The sequence below is a fragment of the Sciurus carolinensis genome, chromosome 4, assembly GCF_902686445.1.
Source record: "Sciurus carolinensis chromosome 4, mSciCar1.2, whole genome shotgun sequence".
NCBI classification, from domain to species: domain Eukaryota; kingdom Metazoa; phylum Chordata; class Mammalia; order Rodentia; family Sciuridae; genus Sciurus; species Sciurus carolinensis.
Window position 1 is genome coordinate 72,828,528 of NC_062216.1, and position 18,661 is coordinate 72,847,188.

General features: G+C 38.4%; 1 pseudogene; it reads left to right on the forward strand.

Annotated features, from left to right (window-relative positions):
• Positions 1 to 18,661, forward strand: part of LOC124982746 (antigen WC1.1-like) — a 58,342-nt pseudogene that overhangs the window by 12,577 nt on the left and 27,104 nt on the right.

Consider the following 18,661-nt stretch of genomic DNA (forward strand, 5'->3'; position numbering starts at 1 on the left):
CATACCAAAACCAGATAAGGACACATCAGGAAAGAAAACTACAGATCAATAAACCTGATGAACTTAGACATAAAAATATAATATTAGTAAATTGTGCTCAACAGCATATTAAGGAGATTGTACATCAAGACCAAGTTGATTTTATTCCAGAGATCCAAGAATGGTTTGAACATATGCAAATCAATAAATGTAATTCATCATATAAATAGAATTAAAGACAAAAATCATTTGGTCATCTCAATGGATGCCTTTGACAAAATTCAGCACCCGTTCATAATAAAAACACCAAGAAACTAAGGATAGAAGGAACCTACCCAACATCATAAGGGCTGTATATGACAAATCAAAAGCCAACCTCATAGTAAATGGGAAAAAACTGAAAGCATTTCTTTAAAAATCTGGAATAGTACAAGGATATTCACTCTCACCACTCCATATTTAAAATCCTGCTAGAAATCCTAGCCAGAGCAATTAGGCAAGAGAAGGAAATAAAAAGGATACAAATAGGAAAGGATGAAGTCAAATTATCACTGTTTGCAGAGGATATGATCTTAGAAGCCACCCCCCTCCCCCCAAAAAAAAGCTCCACTAAAAGACTGCTGGAGTTAAAATTCAGAAAAGTAGCAGGTTACAAAGTCAACAGACAAAAATTAACAACTTTCCTATATATCAACAATGAATCTGCTGAGAAAGAAATCAGGAAAACGATCCCATTCACAAATAGCCTGAAAAATTTAAATACCTAGAAATAAATCTAACCAAGGAGTGGAAGACCTCTACAAATAAAACTATAGAACATTGAAGAAAGATTTTGAAGAAGACAAGAAGATGGAAAGACTTCCCATGTGCACGGATTGTCAGAATTAGTATTGTTAAAAGGGCTATGCTACCAGAAGCAATATAAAGATTCAATGCAATTCCTATCAAAATACCAATGACATTCTTCACAGAACAAGAAAAAAAAAAGTCATAAAATTCATTTGGAAGAATATAGACCCAGAATAGCCGAAGCGGTTCTAAACCAAAGAAGCAATGCTGGAGGCATCACAATACCTGAATTTAAATTATATTACAGAGCTATAGTCACAAAAACTTCATGGTACTGACATAAAGACAGACATGTAGATTAATGGTACAGGGTAGAAGATACACAGACAAACCCACACGTCTATAGTCATCTGATCCTTGACAAAGGTGCCAAAATTATACATTGGAGAAAAGACAGTCTTTTAAAACAAATATTGCTGAGTAAACTGGTGATCTATATATAGAACAATGAAACTAGACTCTATCTCTCACCCTGCACAAAAAACAACTCAAAATGGATTAAAGATCTAGGAAACAGACCAAAAACCATGCAACTCTTAGAAGAAAGTGTAGGGCTAACAGTCCAGCATATAGGTACAGGCAACAACTTTCTCAATAGGACCCCTGAAGCTCAGGAAATAATGCTAAGAGTTAATAAATAATTAATTTGATGACATCAAATTAAAAAGCTGTACAGCAAAGGAAACAATTAGAAATGTGAAGAGAGAACCTATAGAATGGGAGAAAATCTTTGCTAGCTACTTTTTAGATAGAGGATATTAATATCCAGAATAAAGAATGCAAAAAACTTATAACCAAAAAGCCAAATAACCCAATTAATAAATGAGCAAATAAATTAAACAGATATTTCTTAAATTCAAATGGCCAAAAAATATATGAAAAAATGTTCATCATCATTAGCAATTAGGGAAGTGCAAATTGCTTCTTTGGCTTAGAATTGCTTTGGCTATTCTGGGTCTATATTCTTCCAAATGAATTTTATGACTGCTTATTTTTTTCTTGTTCTGTGAACAAGAAACAATGAGATTTAATCCTAGTCAGAATGGCAGTCATCAAGAATACAAACAATAATAAATGCAGAAAAAAAAAACAATTTACACTGTTGGTAGGATTGTAAATTAGTATAACCACTATGGAAATCAACATGAAGGTCTCTCAAAAGACTAGGCATGGAACCACCATATGACCCAGCTATATTACTCTTCAGTATTTATACTAAAGAATTTTCATTTAAAATCATCATTCTACCGTGGTACATGCATATTCATGTTTATAGCAGTACAATTCACATTAACCAAACTGTGGAACCAGTGGAATAATATTGGCCATATTATTATATTGTGTGCTTGTGTGAAAATGTAACAACAAACCCCATCATTATGTGCAACTACAATGCACCAATAAAAAACACGGAAAGGAAAAAAAAAGTGAGGTCTCTAATGTCATAAAGTGTGAGTATGAAATCCCAGCTCCAAAATTTACTAGCTGTGTAACCAAGGTAAGTTACATAACTTCTCTGTGTCTCAATTTCCTCTTATGTAAAACTGGGGACTCTATGCTGTGAGATTTGGGAGTATTAAAGGAGTTAGTGCATATAAAGTACTGGTATATTATACATTGTATTAAGTATTTATTATTAATGTTAATTCTGTTTCACTCCCAACACAGGTTGGGTATTCTAAACATATGGAGTTCATGAAATTTCCAGTATAAATACAAATTCTTTATGACCTTGTCCATAAACTTTCTCCTGTAGGAGTATGCTTCCCAGTTTGTAATGTTTCACTATTTCATTCCAGCCAAGAGGATCCTGGCATCAGAGTTTCTGATAGTGGTTCATTCATGGACTGGAAGATTTAATATGGCAGATATGTTCACTCTCTTAAAGTTGACGCATTTAGTGTAGTACTAATAAAAATCACAACATGTTATTTTCATAAAATTCGACAGATGTATCCTAAAATATATATGGAAATTCAAGGACTAAGGACAGTAAAGATGTCCTTGGAGGACATAATAGGAGGAGGGTCTCTATAGCTGTTCAGTTTATTATAAAGTGACTGTAAGGAAGACAATGTGACATTGGCATGAGGTAGATAATGCAACAAAGAAATGAGATAGACAACCCAGAAACAGAGGCCCTGGGCTTGATCCCCAGTACTGGAAAAAAAAAAAAAAAAAAAAAAAAAAGTACCAGGCACTTTAAGCTTTAAATAAACATGTCCTTAATTTCACTATGTTATGTGTTTCTTAAGGTAATTTATACTTATTTTAGAAAATTTAGAAATGTTTAGAAAATTTATGTTGGGACTAATGACACTTTAACTAACTCAGGCTGACTCCTTACTCCCTGGCGAGTGAGCAAAATCAAGGCTCAAAGGTGGTTTCAATAGTTCATGATGATAAACTGGACCACCGTCAGGGATTGGTCAACAACGGTTCCGCGAACGTGATCAGCTTGTGCTTGCCATATAGTCCTATGGGACTCTCACCTGCGTGAACCCCCCTGCCTTGTTGACCTTTAAGCTGATTGGTTCCCGCCTAGCCCCCACCCTACATAAAAGCTGTGTGAGTTCCTCAATAAAAGAGTTCCTGCTGTGACGGGTCTCCCTGACGCATCTGATTGTCCTCCACCAGGAGGGCTGAGAGCCAGTGGTCAGTCGGCCCTACCTATCCTGGTCTGACCTTGTTGGGGAGTGTCCCCTTCCCTTGTCGCTGGTCGAGAAGAGCAAGGGGGCTTAAGACCCCGACAAATTTAGACATAACTCCTGGTAATATTTTGAAATTTGAATTTGCCAGTACATGATATTCTTTAAGAAAAAACAAAAATAAGAAGATGAATGCATTTTACTATGAAATTAAGTGGCTGTTTTTCATTATATGATACCATGAAGAGAATGAAAGGGCAAGACACAGTTATTTGCAGTACATGTGTTCAACAAAGGATTTATGCAAAATAAAGAACTACAAATCTATAAGGAAAACGACAAGGAATCTAAAAAGAAAATGGACAAGAAACTTGAGCAGGTACTTTTTAAAAGAGGACATCAAATTTTCTAAAAACACAAGAAAAGGTTTTCAACCTCAAAGTGACCAGGGAAATAGAAATTTTAATGAGATGCCAGGACACACTCATCAGAATGATATGACCCCAATGTACAGGGTTAGCAAGGTCTTGGATCTGGTGGGAGAATGAGTTTGAAAAACTCTTTGGCATTATATAATAAAGTTGAAGCTATGCATACTGCATCTCTGAAGCTTCACAGAAATGTTTTCATATGTGCACCAAGAGACATGTAGATGTAAGCTCAAAGGAACATTTTTTTGGCTTTAGAAATCCATACATTCTTGCTAATGGGACCTACAAACTATGGTTTCTCTCTCTCCCTCTCTTTCTTTCTTTCTTCCTTGGGATTGAACCCAGTGGCACTTTACCACTGAGCTATATCCCTGCTTTTTAAATTTTTTACTTTTTATTTTTTATTTTGAGACAGAATCTTGCTCAGTGACTAAATTGTTGAGACTGGCCTTGAACTTGCAATCTTCCTGCCTCAGCCTCCAAGTCGCTGGATCTACAGGTTTGGACCACCATGCCCAGCTGACAATTTCTATTTCTTAACCTAGGTAAGGCTTGTATGGGTGTTGGATTTTTAATATTGTATTAACTGTATATGCATGTTGCACACACTTTCCTCTCTGTTATTTTTAACAATAAAAAGATTTAAAAAGTTAACTCTGAAATTTTGCCTTTTGGGAAACCTGAAAAAGTTGAGTTGTTAAAAAGAAAAAAAGGAGGCTATTGAATTAGATGTTGTGAGTAACCTCTACAGACTGGTAGAGACCACACTACCCTACTGCACCAAATTTAAGAAGTGGTCTGCATGCAGAATACAAGGCTCCTTCCTTCCTTCCTTCCTTCCTTCCTTCCTTCCTTCCTCCTCCCTCTCTTCCTTCCTCTCTCCTTCCTTCCTTCCATCCTTTCTTTATCTCTCCCTCTTTCTCTCTTCCTCTCTCTCTGTCCCTTCCCTCTCTCTCTCTCCCTCTCTGACTTCTGAGGATGGAAACCTGGGCTTTGTGTACCCTAGACAAGTGCTCCAACATTGAGCTACACCCCAGTCCTACAAAGGTCTTTAAATTCTTTCTTCACTTGAAAAATTGAAGTGGAAATCATAGACCATAGGTGCAGACCAGGTATTTAAGGGTATAGTTTATTGCAGGGAAAATAAAACAGAACCCACACTCAGTCAGAAGAACCACACTCAAAGAAAAGGCCTTGACTGTATTTTGTAAAAAAATATACATAAACATTTAAATATATATGTATATTATATAATATTAAAATTCCACATGCATCTTTTTTTTGCAGATTTTTCATTTTAATAATTTTAAAATTAACTGGTCTTTTTTTTTTTTTTTTGAGATAGGGTGTCCCTACATTGCCTAGGCTAGTCTCAAACTTCTGGGCTCAAGTGATCCTTGTGCTTCATCCTTCCAAATAGCTGAGACCACCAGCTCACTCCACTGGGGCCGGCACTGGCCATTTTTTTTTTTTTTTTTTGATACCAGGGATTGAACCCAGGGGTGCTTAACTACTGAGCAACATCCCCAGTCCTTTTTATTTTTTGAGACAGGATCTCACTAAGTTGCTTAGGGCCTTGCTAAGTTGTTGAGGCTGGTTTTTGAACTTGTGATCCTAATTGCCTCAGCCTCCAGAGCCATTGGGACTACAGGCATGTACCACTGTACCCAGTGGCTCTGATCAATTTTTATGAGTACTTTAACTCTTTTTTCCTTCCATACTGGGATTGAATCCAAGGCCTCTTGTATGCTAGGCAAGTGCTCTACCACTGACCTACATCTCTAGCTCTAAGTATTTTTAGTCTATTTGAAAGGCATTGTTAATGGCAAAAAGTGGCAGGGAAGATGGATATGTTCTCTGTTCCCCTGAGTTTATACTCTAGTAGTGAAAAGAAAAAAAAATTAAACAGATAATAAATGGTTTGGAATTAAACGGATACACAGAAATATTTCTGAATTTTAGTGGTCGGAGAGAAGCCTGAAGGAGTGACATAAAAAGAGAAGGTAAGAGTATTTTAGACACAGTAGAGTGTTGAGTACCCCTCATAAGTGGGTGCGTGAGCTTGAAAAAACAGTTTCGAAAGCCTGGAGGAAGGAGACAGAAGGGCGACAGAGTCAGGAGATCAGGCGTGCTGAGAGTTCTACTGGAAGGAGAGGGGAAAGAGGAGTAAATGTTCTAAGTTATGAGATATTTTTGTGAAAAAAAAAAAAGATAAAAAACCAAACCATTTTAAAGAAGATTAGTTGTCCTTTTCCCCTCATCTTAAGGAGATATTCAGAAAGGAGATAAATTCAGTAATATCATTGTTGAATTATTCAATGTTGAGGAGATCGTTCTTGGGAAAGGAAAACTGTATTTTAAGTACGTCATCGATGAATTTGTGTTTTCCTGGTACAGGAGGGCACGTATGGGAACATCTGGAAACCATGTCATGTGTCAGAGGGACTGCTGGTTCCAAGGTGTGTAATTTAGCTTGGATACAAGTAGAATTATGGGGTTTTCCTAAATAACTTTTTCACATGTCTGCTGCACAGAAATGGGAAGAGATGAGTTCTGAGCTCCAAGAGGAAGCATGTTTGACTAAAGGATGGAGGGGCTGGGTAGGCAGGTTTGTGGTCAAGCTGATGGAAGAGGCATTGTCAAGCAATTTCTTCTTTGTGATGCTCTCAGGGAATGAAGAGATGATGTTTATAGAGGCCCTCAGTCTTTGCGTCTATTCCTGAATACGCCACATCTCTTTAGGAACTGGAGGTTAGAGAAGAGGCTATTCATCAGCATTATGCTCACAAGGATGTTCCCTGGTGGTTCTGTTTGATTCCATCTTGGTCAGAGGGGCAAGGTTTCCCTTCATGCCTAAACATTCAAGACTGTTGATGAGATGATGGGACAGGGATAGTGTCTCTGGGAGTCTTCAACTGTGGCTCTAATTCTTTCCTGCCACTTAGCATGTGCCTCTTCTTTCCAGGCCATTCTTCCTATCCAGTTCATGTACCTCTTTCTTTCTCTCTCTCTTTTTTTCCCCTTCCCTTGTCAGGGAGGTAGAAACGAATCAATTGAGGTGTAACCATCATCATCTGCAGCAGGGTGAACGCTCCCTTCTTTTTGTTTCTGATTCAATATTTTTATTTGAAACAATATGACTAGAATAAAATTGATACCATTACATGATCTGGTGGATTATTCACTGATATGGATTAATCAGGTGGTAATTGTAAGGAGTTAGAATGTGTCTGGAGGAAGTAGAGTAGGGGCTGTGCCTTTGGAATTTATATTTTATCCCTGGTGACCTTTCTGGCTGTCATATCCTGAGCTGGTCCTTCTGCCACACCCTTCTGCCAGGATGTTCTGCCTCATCTTGGGTTCAGAGCAATGGAGTTGCCTGACTGTGGACTGAACCTCTGAAACTGAGCCAAAATAAACTTTTCCTTCTCTAAATTGTTCTTGTCAGATCTTTTGGTCACAGTGTCAACAAGCTGAGTAACAGATACTTAGCTCACAGTCCTGGAAATTCAAGAGCATTGCACTTGCATCTGCTCAACTCCTTTGAGGGTTTCATGGCAGATGGCATCAAAATGGTGGGTCTGCATGTGGAACAGGCAGAGAGGTCACATGGTGAGACAGGAAGCAAAAGACTGGGGAGAGGTCAAGCTCTCTCTTTTTGTAACAATCTGCACTTGGAGGAACTAATACACTCCTACCAGATCTGACCCACTGCCTCAAGAGGACACTGATCCATACACATGGGTGGAGTCCCATGATCTAATTACCTTACACAAGTTTCCACCACCTCAACACCACCACACTGAGGACCAAGCCTCTGGCATATGAATCTGTGGTGGACAAACTATATCCACACCTTAGCAACTGTCTTGTTCACTGTCATATTTCCAAGCCCTGGAACACAGAGAACACTCTATTGATATTTGCTCAATAAGTGAGTAAGTCAAGAAAACAAACTCTTAACTGCTAGGCCCTTTCTCAGATGTTAGGGGTGAAAAGATTAAGTTGGTCATAGTCCACAAGTGATTGAACAAGTAGGATGCTCTTACTGTAGGGATGAGGCTAGCTCTTATCCTTGGGGAAAAGTGGTCAGTTTAGGATAGGTGATATACCTTTGAGGTTTACAGTAAAACAGCTAAATTAGGAGCATTTTAAACATTGTATAGATATTTTTTCACTCAAAAAGAATGTTTGTTTCTAAGGAGCACCAAATTAAGTAAGAATGCTTATTTTGTGAACTCAGAACACTGGAGAGGAAAAAGGGAGAGATTCTAATCTTTTAGCACTTGGGAACTCTTAAATATTAATATTTTATCTCCTTAGAGCCCAGACCTGAGGGTGAATTCTAACTCTTTACTAACTACAGTCCCTGGACAAATTCCTTAACTTGTCTCAGCCTCAGTTTTCTCATGGTAAGTCGGGCATATTAATCCTCAGTTGCTCTATTGTTAAGATTAAGGGAGCTCAATATAAAAAACAATCACCATAAAGCCCGCCACTTTGTAAGTGCTCAATAAATTTCAGTAATCACTAATAATTGTTACCAATAAATATCGACTCCCTGACTTTGTTTCAAGTCTCTCTGAGAGGGTCTTGCTAAATTGCTTAGGGTCTTTCTAAATTGCCGAGATCCATGATAGGTTTTTCACAAGCTTCAGTCAATTTAATTTTACACTCCGGAGTTCTGTGATTGGTGGGAAGATGGTGGAAGATGCTGAGCACTGCTTCTTTATCATGCACTACTACCAGGCGGTCCATATATTACTTCCGAATGCCCACTCGTGTAATCCTCACAAGAATTCCATTTTCTAGGTTCTGTTGTTACTCTCACTTTATAGACAGGCCACTGAAGTTCAGAGAATTTAAGAAATTTCGTCAAAGTCACTCACCTAGAGTGTGACAGAACTGTGGGTCAGGACCAGGTGGTGTGGCTCTGGAATCTCTTCTGACCGATGGTTGTATTGCACTCTCAAGTTCACTATGGGACTCAGCTGAGTTGGTGGCATCTCTAAAATCTTCTCTTTCATATCTTTAAAGGTTGCAGAGTGGCATTTCCTTATGTGTCAAAGATCTTACCTTTATCAAAGGATGAGTTGGCCCATGTTGGCCCTGTACCCTAAGCTCTGGAGCATAGGGTGCTACTTGGAGATAGTGCCAGCTCTGAGTTGAACACCTCCTTTCCAGCCCATCATTCCCCATTAAAGGGTCTGGATCTCATAATAGTGCTTTATTCATGAGGTCTCAGTCCCCATGAAAGTGAGACCATGATTACACAACATGGATGCCTGTGCCGTCCCCTGGGAAGGGCTGGCTGGACTCCAGCAACCATATCTATATTTCAGGTGTCTGGATGAATGTGTTTCTGGTGATGGTATAGAATCCAAAACTGGGTAAGAAATGGTAAACCAGGACCCCAGGAGGACAGCATCACCTCTAAGTGGCTAAGTAGATCCTGAACCTAGCTCCAGCACTGCGTTCAAATTCCAGTTCATTTTTTTTTGGTACTGGGAATTGAACCCAGAGGTGCTTAACCACTGAGCAACATCCCCAGCCCATTTTATTTTATTTTATTAATTTTGCGACAGGGTCTTGCTAAATTAATTAGGGCTTTGCTAAGTTGCTGAGGCTGGCCTTGAACTTGTGTTCTTCCCGTCTCAGCTCCTAAGTCACTGGGATTACAGGCATGCACCACCATGCTCAGCTAAAGTTCTGATATTTATAATCAAATATTATCATTAATTTGTTAAGATTATATCTATAAAGGAGACAGGGTTCATGGATGACCATGGGCTTAGGGGCTCAAGGAACAGATGGCAAGTAAATGATTCTTGGAAGATTAATATGTAATATTAAATATTTAGGGGGAAAAATGCATTTGTGCAATTGCTTTTTCTCCCTTTTCATTTGCCTGATTCTCAAGGAGAAAGAGGCTCCACCTCTAATCCGGCCCCTAGCTATCAACTCTCTTTAAATAGTAACACCCACACCAAGGGTGGCTGACTCTCCCTCTGGGGATGACCTGCATTCTCTCCTGAATGTGTCTCTGTTTTTCTAAATAAACCTTTGGGTCTAAAAAAGAAAAAGAAAAGGGAAGACAGAGAGAGGGGGCCACAGGATGGTCTGGGTGGACTGCAGGGTATACAGTGGGGACGCTGAGCTTGCGGGAGCATGAAAAATAGGGTGGTAACCTGTGTTGGTAATGCCATGTTTTGAGGTGGAGGGGGCTTACCTCACATATCCTTACTGCCCTTCTCATTCTCTATATCTAGAGCAGCATCTGGAGGTGTATTAGTCTGTTTTCCATTGCTGTAAAAATACCTGAGGCAGGGTTCTTTATAAACAAGTTTATTAAGAAAAAGAAGTTTATTAAGCACACAGTTTTGTAGGTTCAAAAGCATGCCTCTGATAGAGGCCCGGCTCTGGTGAGGAACTAATGGTTGCATCACAGCATGGTGGATGGTTTCCTGGTGGGGGCATGCGTGAGAGGGAGACAGCAGTCAGGTGGTGAGACAGGGAACCAGAGTGGGGAGGGGTCAGTCTTGCTCTTTTATTACACACTTCTCTAAAGACCTAATCGGTACCACAGAGATCTACCTTAATCTCTTCTGAAGTCAGCACCCCACTCACCTAATGGCCTCCCATGAGGCCTTATGCTTGAAAAATCTCGCTTCCTCTTAATGAGACAGCAATGATCAAATTGGGCACATGCTCTATCTGGCTTTGTCCTTCTGCTTCATCTAACCAGTCTTTCATTTTTGCCACCCACCCTTCCTCTTGGCTGGAATTAAGGGGATGGGAGCTGATGGTTTCAGCAGTACCTGCTCCCCTCTCTTTTCTTTGTCCCCAGACCTACAGTCAACCCTTAGCAAAAGACTTTCTAATTTTGGTCTGAGAATGTAGTTCCTGTAAATTGTATTTTGCTTTTCCTGTAGCCAGGGCTTATAATACAATTGTGTTCTGAGTTCTACTGGACCAAATTCTCAATATATAAACAGGTTAATTTGATAAGAAAACCCCAATTTTCAAAACTACGTATTTTCTTCTTCTTTTTTTAAATTAAAAAAAAAATTTTTTTTGTGGTGCTGGGGATTGAACTCAGGGCCTTAGAGCTTGTGAGGCGAGCACTCTACCAACTGAGCTATCTCCCCAGCCCTGTATTTTCTTCTTGACACCCCAAAATCCTGTCTTGGCATGCCAGACCTGAATGTTGACTCCTTTCTCTTTATTTATTGGAATAATAATTTCTTTTCTTCCAATGCATCATTTGGTGACTGAAAAGGGGAATTCACATAAAATAAAAATGCAATAAGAACATTAGATATTTAAAAATCCACCACATAGCTATTGTATTTTTCTATCCTCTTTTTCTTGCTCTCATCACCATCATCCATCATCCATCTAAACTATTTACTAATATCTATCTTTATTTCTACATCCATTAATTTCTTTCATAATTAAAACAATGAGATTTTTATATATTAGGCCACAGGGTATCCTAAAGTGTTTAAGTGTGAAATAGGTATTAATTGTGATTAAAAAAAAAAAAAAAAGAAAGAAAACCCAAAAATAACGGAGGAAAAGGAAAAAAAAAAAAAAAAAAAAAAAAAAGGAAAGAAAAATCAGGCCAATTATATTTTGGCTCTTTCAGCTTCAGGAACTAGTCTGTGGGTGCTGCCATCTTGTGGCGATTCTATGAACTGTACACCCTTGCAGCCTAGAAGCACTAATTTTAGAGACGCAACAGACAATAGAAACTAGTGCTTTCAGACATTAGACAAGTCCACTAATGGACTGGATTACAGTTTGGCTTTGAATGCTCTTTGTAAAAATTAAGCTTTGAGTATTTGGAAATCAGAGGTAGAATCGGTGAGGGGTTATGTAAAAATCCCGGGTTACTTGAGCCAAGGGCTGGCAGGGAGCCCTGGGAGAGAGGGCAGAGGTGGGGATAAGGCAGAAGTTAACACAAGAATATCCTTTGCTTACATACTCCCCGCTCTAGGCACCCCTGGAAGAGAGTGGCCTAGGCCTGGAGTGGGATGAAGGAGACAGCCTAGTCAAATTGAAACATGAAATCGACCATCACGTGCTCCTCTTGACCTAAAATTAGCCTCCAGGTCTTCATGTCCTTACCCATCTTTGGGAGGAGGCAGACTCACTGGGAGTTCCAGGGAAGGGACTGAAGAGAGATGGGGAACTGGGTCCTGGGAGTAATTGCTGCCTCCTACATAAACCAACACATCAGGTCAATGATGACTTTCTCCCTGAGTCTCGTTCATGAGGTTCTTCTGCTTTTACGGCCTAGTTTCCAGTCACTTTTTCTTCTCACAATTTGTTTCCTTTCTGGTTTTCTGCACCAAACAATGGGTCTGAAGTTCTTAGGGGAATGGTTATTTTAGCCAGCAGGGTCATTGTGACCAAGACTTTGTGACGGGGGAGTAGCTGGGAAGAAAGATGCTGTGTGTGAAGGGCAGCATTGCTAAACTCTGTGGTGCTCTGGGCATGTGCAACCCTGCTCTGGACCCCATCCTCAAACAAGCATAGCAGTGGCACTTCACAAGAGCATCGTGGGGTTGACGTGGATGACCAGTGCTGGGGCAGGGAGGGTGGACTAGACTGATGTTGCTATGGGTGATTGTGTGAAAAGATCATCCCCTTAGGTAGTTCAACAGTGTAGCGTGATCCGGGCTGATATGTGGATATGAGTGAGGCACCCTTATGGATTACCTGAAATACATAGGCTGGGGAACTTTCAAGGATGAGAAGAGCTTGGATTTATATGACTCAGGTGTGATATAAATGTCTCTACCCTAGTATTTAGATATCTCCATTTTTCTGCAGCCCAGCTGCCACTCTCAGTGTCTGGACAACCACCAACTCCTGCCTGAGAACCATCTCCCCATCATGCTGCTCCACTGTGTCCCCCGCAAGTTCACTCCCGTCATTGCAGCAGAAAGATTCTTCTAGACTGGGCCTTCTCAGGTCAGTTCCAGCTTAGAAGTCTGCAGTGTTCCAGATGATGCCCCAGTGCGCAGCTCAGGAGGACTGAGCCACCCTCTGCTTATTTGCTACCCAACTGCTCATCTTTCCCCAGCTCATACTCTATGATCTAGTCACATGAACTTCCTATTCCTTGTGAATATGCCAAGATTCTGCTCTCCTTTTGGAATTTTCTGTTCTCTGTACCCTCTCCCACCTACCTTTGTGTGGCACATTATAAAATGAGTACAAATTGTATTTTAACTGGGAATTTTACTGTGAATTTCCTTACCACTTGTGGATATCCCATCCACAAATCCTCCTTTTGTAGTTTTATTTAGTTGGTAGATATCCCATTTTATGATAAAAATTGTGTTTGAAATTGTGTCAGCTATTCCTTGCATAGGATGGAGAATCAATAAATATGTGTTGAGTGAATAATTAAATGAAGAAAAGAGAGAGCCAGGCTGGATTACAAAATTCTCCTCTCCTAAAACCCAATGAAATGAATATTAAATGAAAGAGTAGTAAAACATTTACCAGCAGCAAACGAATGAGGAACTAAGGCTAACCCAGTGCAACCCACTCCATAAAGGTAGCTAATACAAGAAGCAGAATGCTTTGGGTGCAGTGTGGGACCCTATCTGTCCCATCTAAGGAGTCAAAAGATCTTAAACAGAACTCTTTACAAAGACTTTAGAATTTTCGCTTTTACCACTAAACCTCATGTGGTAGCCTCATCATTTACTCTCCTAAGGAAAACACGGCTGCTGAGGAAAATGGTTAAAATGTGCAAGACAGTAACTGGGCTTTTCTCTGACGGATGAAAGTGAAGGTGTTGGAGTCCACCCTGAAATCTGTGGGCCAGAGGGAGAAGAAGGGACCGCTGCTCAGATGGGTCATTAGAGTGAAGTCTTTGTGCTTTTTGACCCAAATTTGAAGGTGAATCTCTCTGCAAGCAGGCTTGGTGGCTTCAGAGGGACCTAGATTAGTTGTGGTTAAGACCAGTTAGTAAAGATTGAGAGGCACCTGTGTGTGTGTGTGTTGGGGGTGGGGTACAGCAGAATGGTCCAGCTACAGTGGGGCTGCAGGAGTGGTGGCCCCAAAAGCAACTTTGATTAATCTAGAAGGACATGGGCTGGTCCCCTGCACCCACCCTCTGATACTGGAGCCCGAGAGAGCCATGAATAGGACCTGAGGTTTATACTACCTGTGAATGGGACATGGAGCTGATGAAATGTGGACCTGAATGTTAAGTGGCCTCTTTGAACACAGTGTGTGTAGTGTTAGGGTCCCACTCTGTGGGCAACATTGGGGATAAAATAAACAATGGTGGGAAACCTGGAACATGAAGGTTATGATGTCAACATGATGGTTGGGGTATAAATATTCTGTTTGGATGAATGGATAAAGAAAATGTGGTATGTATACACAAGGAAGTATTACTCAGCCATAAAGAAGAATAAAATGATGGCATTTGCCAGTAAATGAATTGAACTGGAGACTATCATGCTAAGTGAAATAAGCTAATCCCCAAAAAACCAAAGGCCAAATGTTCTCTCTGACATGTAGATGCTGTCTCACAATAGGAGGGCAGGGAGGGAGAAATGGAGGTTCATGGGATTGTATGGGGGAGGAATAGGAGGAAGCAGGGGATGAGAATAGGAAGGATGGTAGAATGAATCGGATATAACTTTTCTATGTTCATATATGAATACATGACCACTGTAACTCTACATCATGTACAACTACAAGAATGGAACTTATACTCCATCGATGTATGTCAAAATACATGTGTAACTAAAAAGAAAAAAATAAAAAAACTAAAAGTAAGTAAATATTATGTTTGATTTTGAAATAGCATCAAATAACTGATTATTAAGACCTTGCTTAGCAAAGAGCTGCTGCTTTTTTTCTTCTTCGATGCCTGTCTACATAGTGTACCTATTGACAATATCAGTGAATCGATGTGACTGAGTTCACTCCACCAATGTTCTGCAAGTTGCAGAGAGGTAATATTTGTAGTTATTCTCCCATCAGATAGATTGCCAAGTTACCTAATTTTTTTTTCTAAACAGGTTGTACAGATTCTACAGCTGTGCTGGTTCTGCACTGCAGTGCCACCTCTATCACATACAGAGTACAGACCTGTCTGAGTCTTTCCAGGTGCCATTCCGTTTCCTTGTGTCAGTATTCATTCTCGCACCAAGATCACACTACCGTAATTATGAGTCCTTTGTAGTAAACCTTGCTATGTCACAAAATAATTGCTCTAACTTTGTTGTTTTTTTTCCCAAGTGCATTGACCATTCATGGTCTTTTCCAAATAGAGTAAATTTTTTAATTAAGTTGTCATTTTCCACCAAAAAAAAAGCATGATGATAGTTTGATTGAGATTTGGTTTTATTCTAAAGATAAATTTGGGAGTAATTTGTTTTGACAATATGAAATTTTTCTAATTCATCTATGAGTTTTTTATTTTATTTACTTACATCTTCTTTATTTTTTTCTTGGAGATCTTTTACATCTTTGATTAGGTTTCCTCTAGGGTCTTCTACCTTTTTTGTTATCATTAGTACTTCAGCTTTTCAATTTTGTCTTATAACTGTCTACTGATATTATTTGAGTTTTTTTGCTTATATTTTGAATATTGAACTTGTGGTGGTGTTTAATTGAACCATAACTTCTAACTGTGTAATTGTAGATATTGGGTTTCCTGTTTGTTTGTATTTTCTGCAATCATGTAGTCTGCAAATAATTATAGTTTTATTCTTCTTAATTTTTATACTGTTTTTCCTTTAGTTGAACTAATTTTGAGGTCTAGTAGACTACTAAATAAAAAAAGTGATAATACATATTAATTTCATCTTTCTAATTTCCATATGCTACTCTAACAGGTGATAATAGTTCCAGTTTTTTTTTTTTCTGATAATAGTTTCTCTCCTTTTTCTTCCTTATTTAATTACATTAAGGATTAAATTTATGTCTTTTTTGAAAAATTTGGCTTAATAGATTTTTTTCCTGTATATTTTCCCTATATTTCATTGATTTCTATAATTCTCTTTATTCTTCATAACTTCTTTGGGTTGAGCTTGATGTTCTTTTGCCTTCCATATATTAATACTTGCATTTTTAATTTTCAGATTTTTGTTTATTTATTATATCCTTTAAAGTTATAAATTTGACTCTAATCACGGTTGGTTATATTATATGTTTTAATTTGTTGAATATTTATTATCATCAAAATGAGAATTTATTGTAATTTCTATGTTTTATTTATAATTTAAGTTGTAAATCATTAAAAATTTTTAGTGTTTTGTTATTACTATCTAGCTGAATTGCATTGTGGGAAGAGAAACTACTCAACATGCTTTCAACCTTTGCAATTTGTGTTCTAGTGTTATTTATTTATTTATGATTGATTTTTGATTTTTGTGGTGATGGGGACTGAAACCAAGGCCTTGTGTATGCTAGGTAAGTATTCCACCACTGAGCTACATAACCAGCCTTTGGTGTTTTTTCATAAATGCTCCATCTGAACTTGAAAATGTGTTGCCTATATTTTTTATTTCAGTTTTATATGTGTCAATTAATCAAAGTTGTTAATAATATTATTCAAAAACTTTCAGTTAACTACTCATTTTGGTCTGTTTTTCTTTCCATCAATTATTGACAGAGTTGTGTAAAATTTCTTAATCTAATGGCCTGTTTTTTTCATGTTTTGTTAGTTTTATTTGATCCATATATTTTAAGTCTTGTTTTTAGTTACATAAAAACAGAATAAGTTTTTTCTTTTAGTTTTATATTAACCCTTTATAATTTTGAAATATTCTTCTTTATTTCTAGCGGCTTTCCTTTCCATAAAGTCAAATTTGTATGATAGTATAGTCACCAAATTTCTTCACATGGTATGGTTTCCCCCATCATTTTGCGTTTGACCTGTGTGCTAGTATTTACTGTGTGTCTCTTGAAATTAATGTACTATTGAATTTTGCTCACTTAAAGTAGACTTTGACAATCTTTGATTTTAATGGATATAGGCAGTGCATTTATTGTTAATATATTATTGATAAATTTGGAGAAAATATGTTATATTCATGTTTCTGTCACCTTTCTTTAGTTACTTTTTTGTCAAACAAAATACATTTTATTATTGAATTTTCTTCTCCATTATGATCAGATAAGGTGCAAGGAATTATATCAAATTTATTTGTATCATGTAAGAGTTGCTTTATGGACTAAAATATGATCTCTTTTGGAGAAGGTTCCATGAGTTGCTGAGAAGAAAGTGTAGTCACCTGTTTTTGGATGAAATATTCTATAGATACCTGTTAAGTTCATTTGATTTATAATATTTTTTAGGTCTGAAGATTTTTTTTTTTTTTTTTTACTGTGTTTATGTCTGAATGACCTATCTATTGGTGAGAGAGGGGTGTTGAAATCACCCAGTATTATCATACTGGGGTTTATCTGAATCTTTAATTTTAGTAGTGCCTATTTTATGTAATTAGGGGCAGCAATGTTTGGGGCATAAATATTTAATATTGCTATATCCTTTTGTTAGACTGTTCACTTCACCTTCTTTGTCTCTTCTGATTAATTTTGGCTTGATGCCTGCTTTGTTGGTATGAGAGTAGTTATTCCTACTTGTTTTCAGATTCCACTTGTATGCATATCAATTTCCATTCTTTCCCTTTCAGCCTGTGGCTGTCTTTGCTTGTGAGATGAGTCTTGCAAACAACATATAGCTGGATCTTGTTTTTTAATCCTCTACCAGACTATTTAATTTGAAAGCTGAGACCATCTACACCAGCATAAGGTAGGACAGAATGGGAAGTACTGTCAATTGGAGTTTTGTCTGATAAAAGTACTCCTAGGCTGGGGATGCTGCATATTTCTAGGAGGGGAATTCCAGCAGCTGGATCAGGCCTTAGGGATTTTTCTGGGTCATATCTGTTCTGGAGAAATTAGATTAACACATCCCCAGGGTCAGGTCAGTGCTGATCTCTCCTAGGAGTCTGGATCTCAGAAGTCTCCCAAGAATTCTATTGATGGGGCAGGGGAGTCAACCCTCTTCAGTGTGATGGGCTGACAGATCTGACTCCATGAGAATGTTATAGGCCAGACTCTAGGGGAAATGACTAAACAGACTCCATTTTGATCTGAGACTCCATGTTATGTAGGAAATAAGCTTCTCCCATGGGAACACCCCGCCTCTGTGCCCATCATCAGTTACTTGGTGTGACATGTTGAATAATATACAATGGCAACTCCTATGTAGTAAAGAATTGCTCTCTTTTGATTCCTATTGCTCCTAAACAATGTACCATGTGAACAGTGATTGTGTGGATGTTAGTAACCATTCTTTAGTTTGTACCTAGGTAAGGGTCATTTTGACCCACTTTCCCCTCTGTCGATGAGCTCATGATGTTAATGTGCAATTTTGTATCATAGCAACAGACACTTATGATTGATGTGTCTGTTTTTTTTTGGTATAAGAACCCCTACAACCCCGTAGTTGGGGCTGTTCTCCCAATAGCCATTTTTTGGCACATTGTGTGAGACAGTCAACCGGCCAGCTTAATAAAGACTCTCAAATTTGGACTTCTCAGTGGTGATCAGTCTGTTCTTAAGTTGCGCCCCATAACATTCAGGTCTCATACACTCTGATGCCCATGAATCAGAATTTCTCTAATCTGCCATCTTGCAAGTGAGAAAGGTTTATTTTGGCTCATGGTTTCAGAGACCCCTGTCTATGGTTGACCAACTCCATTACTC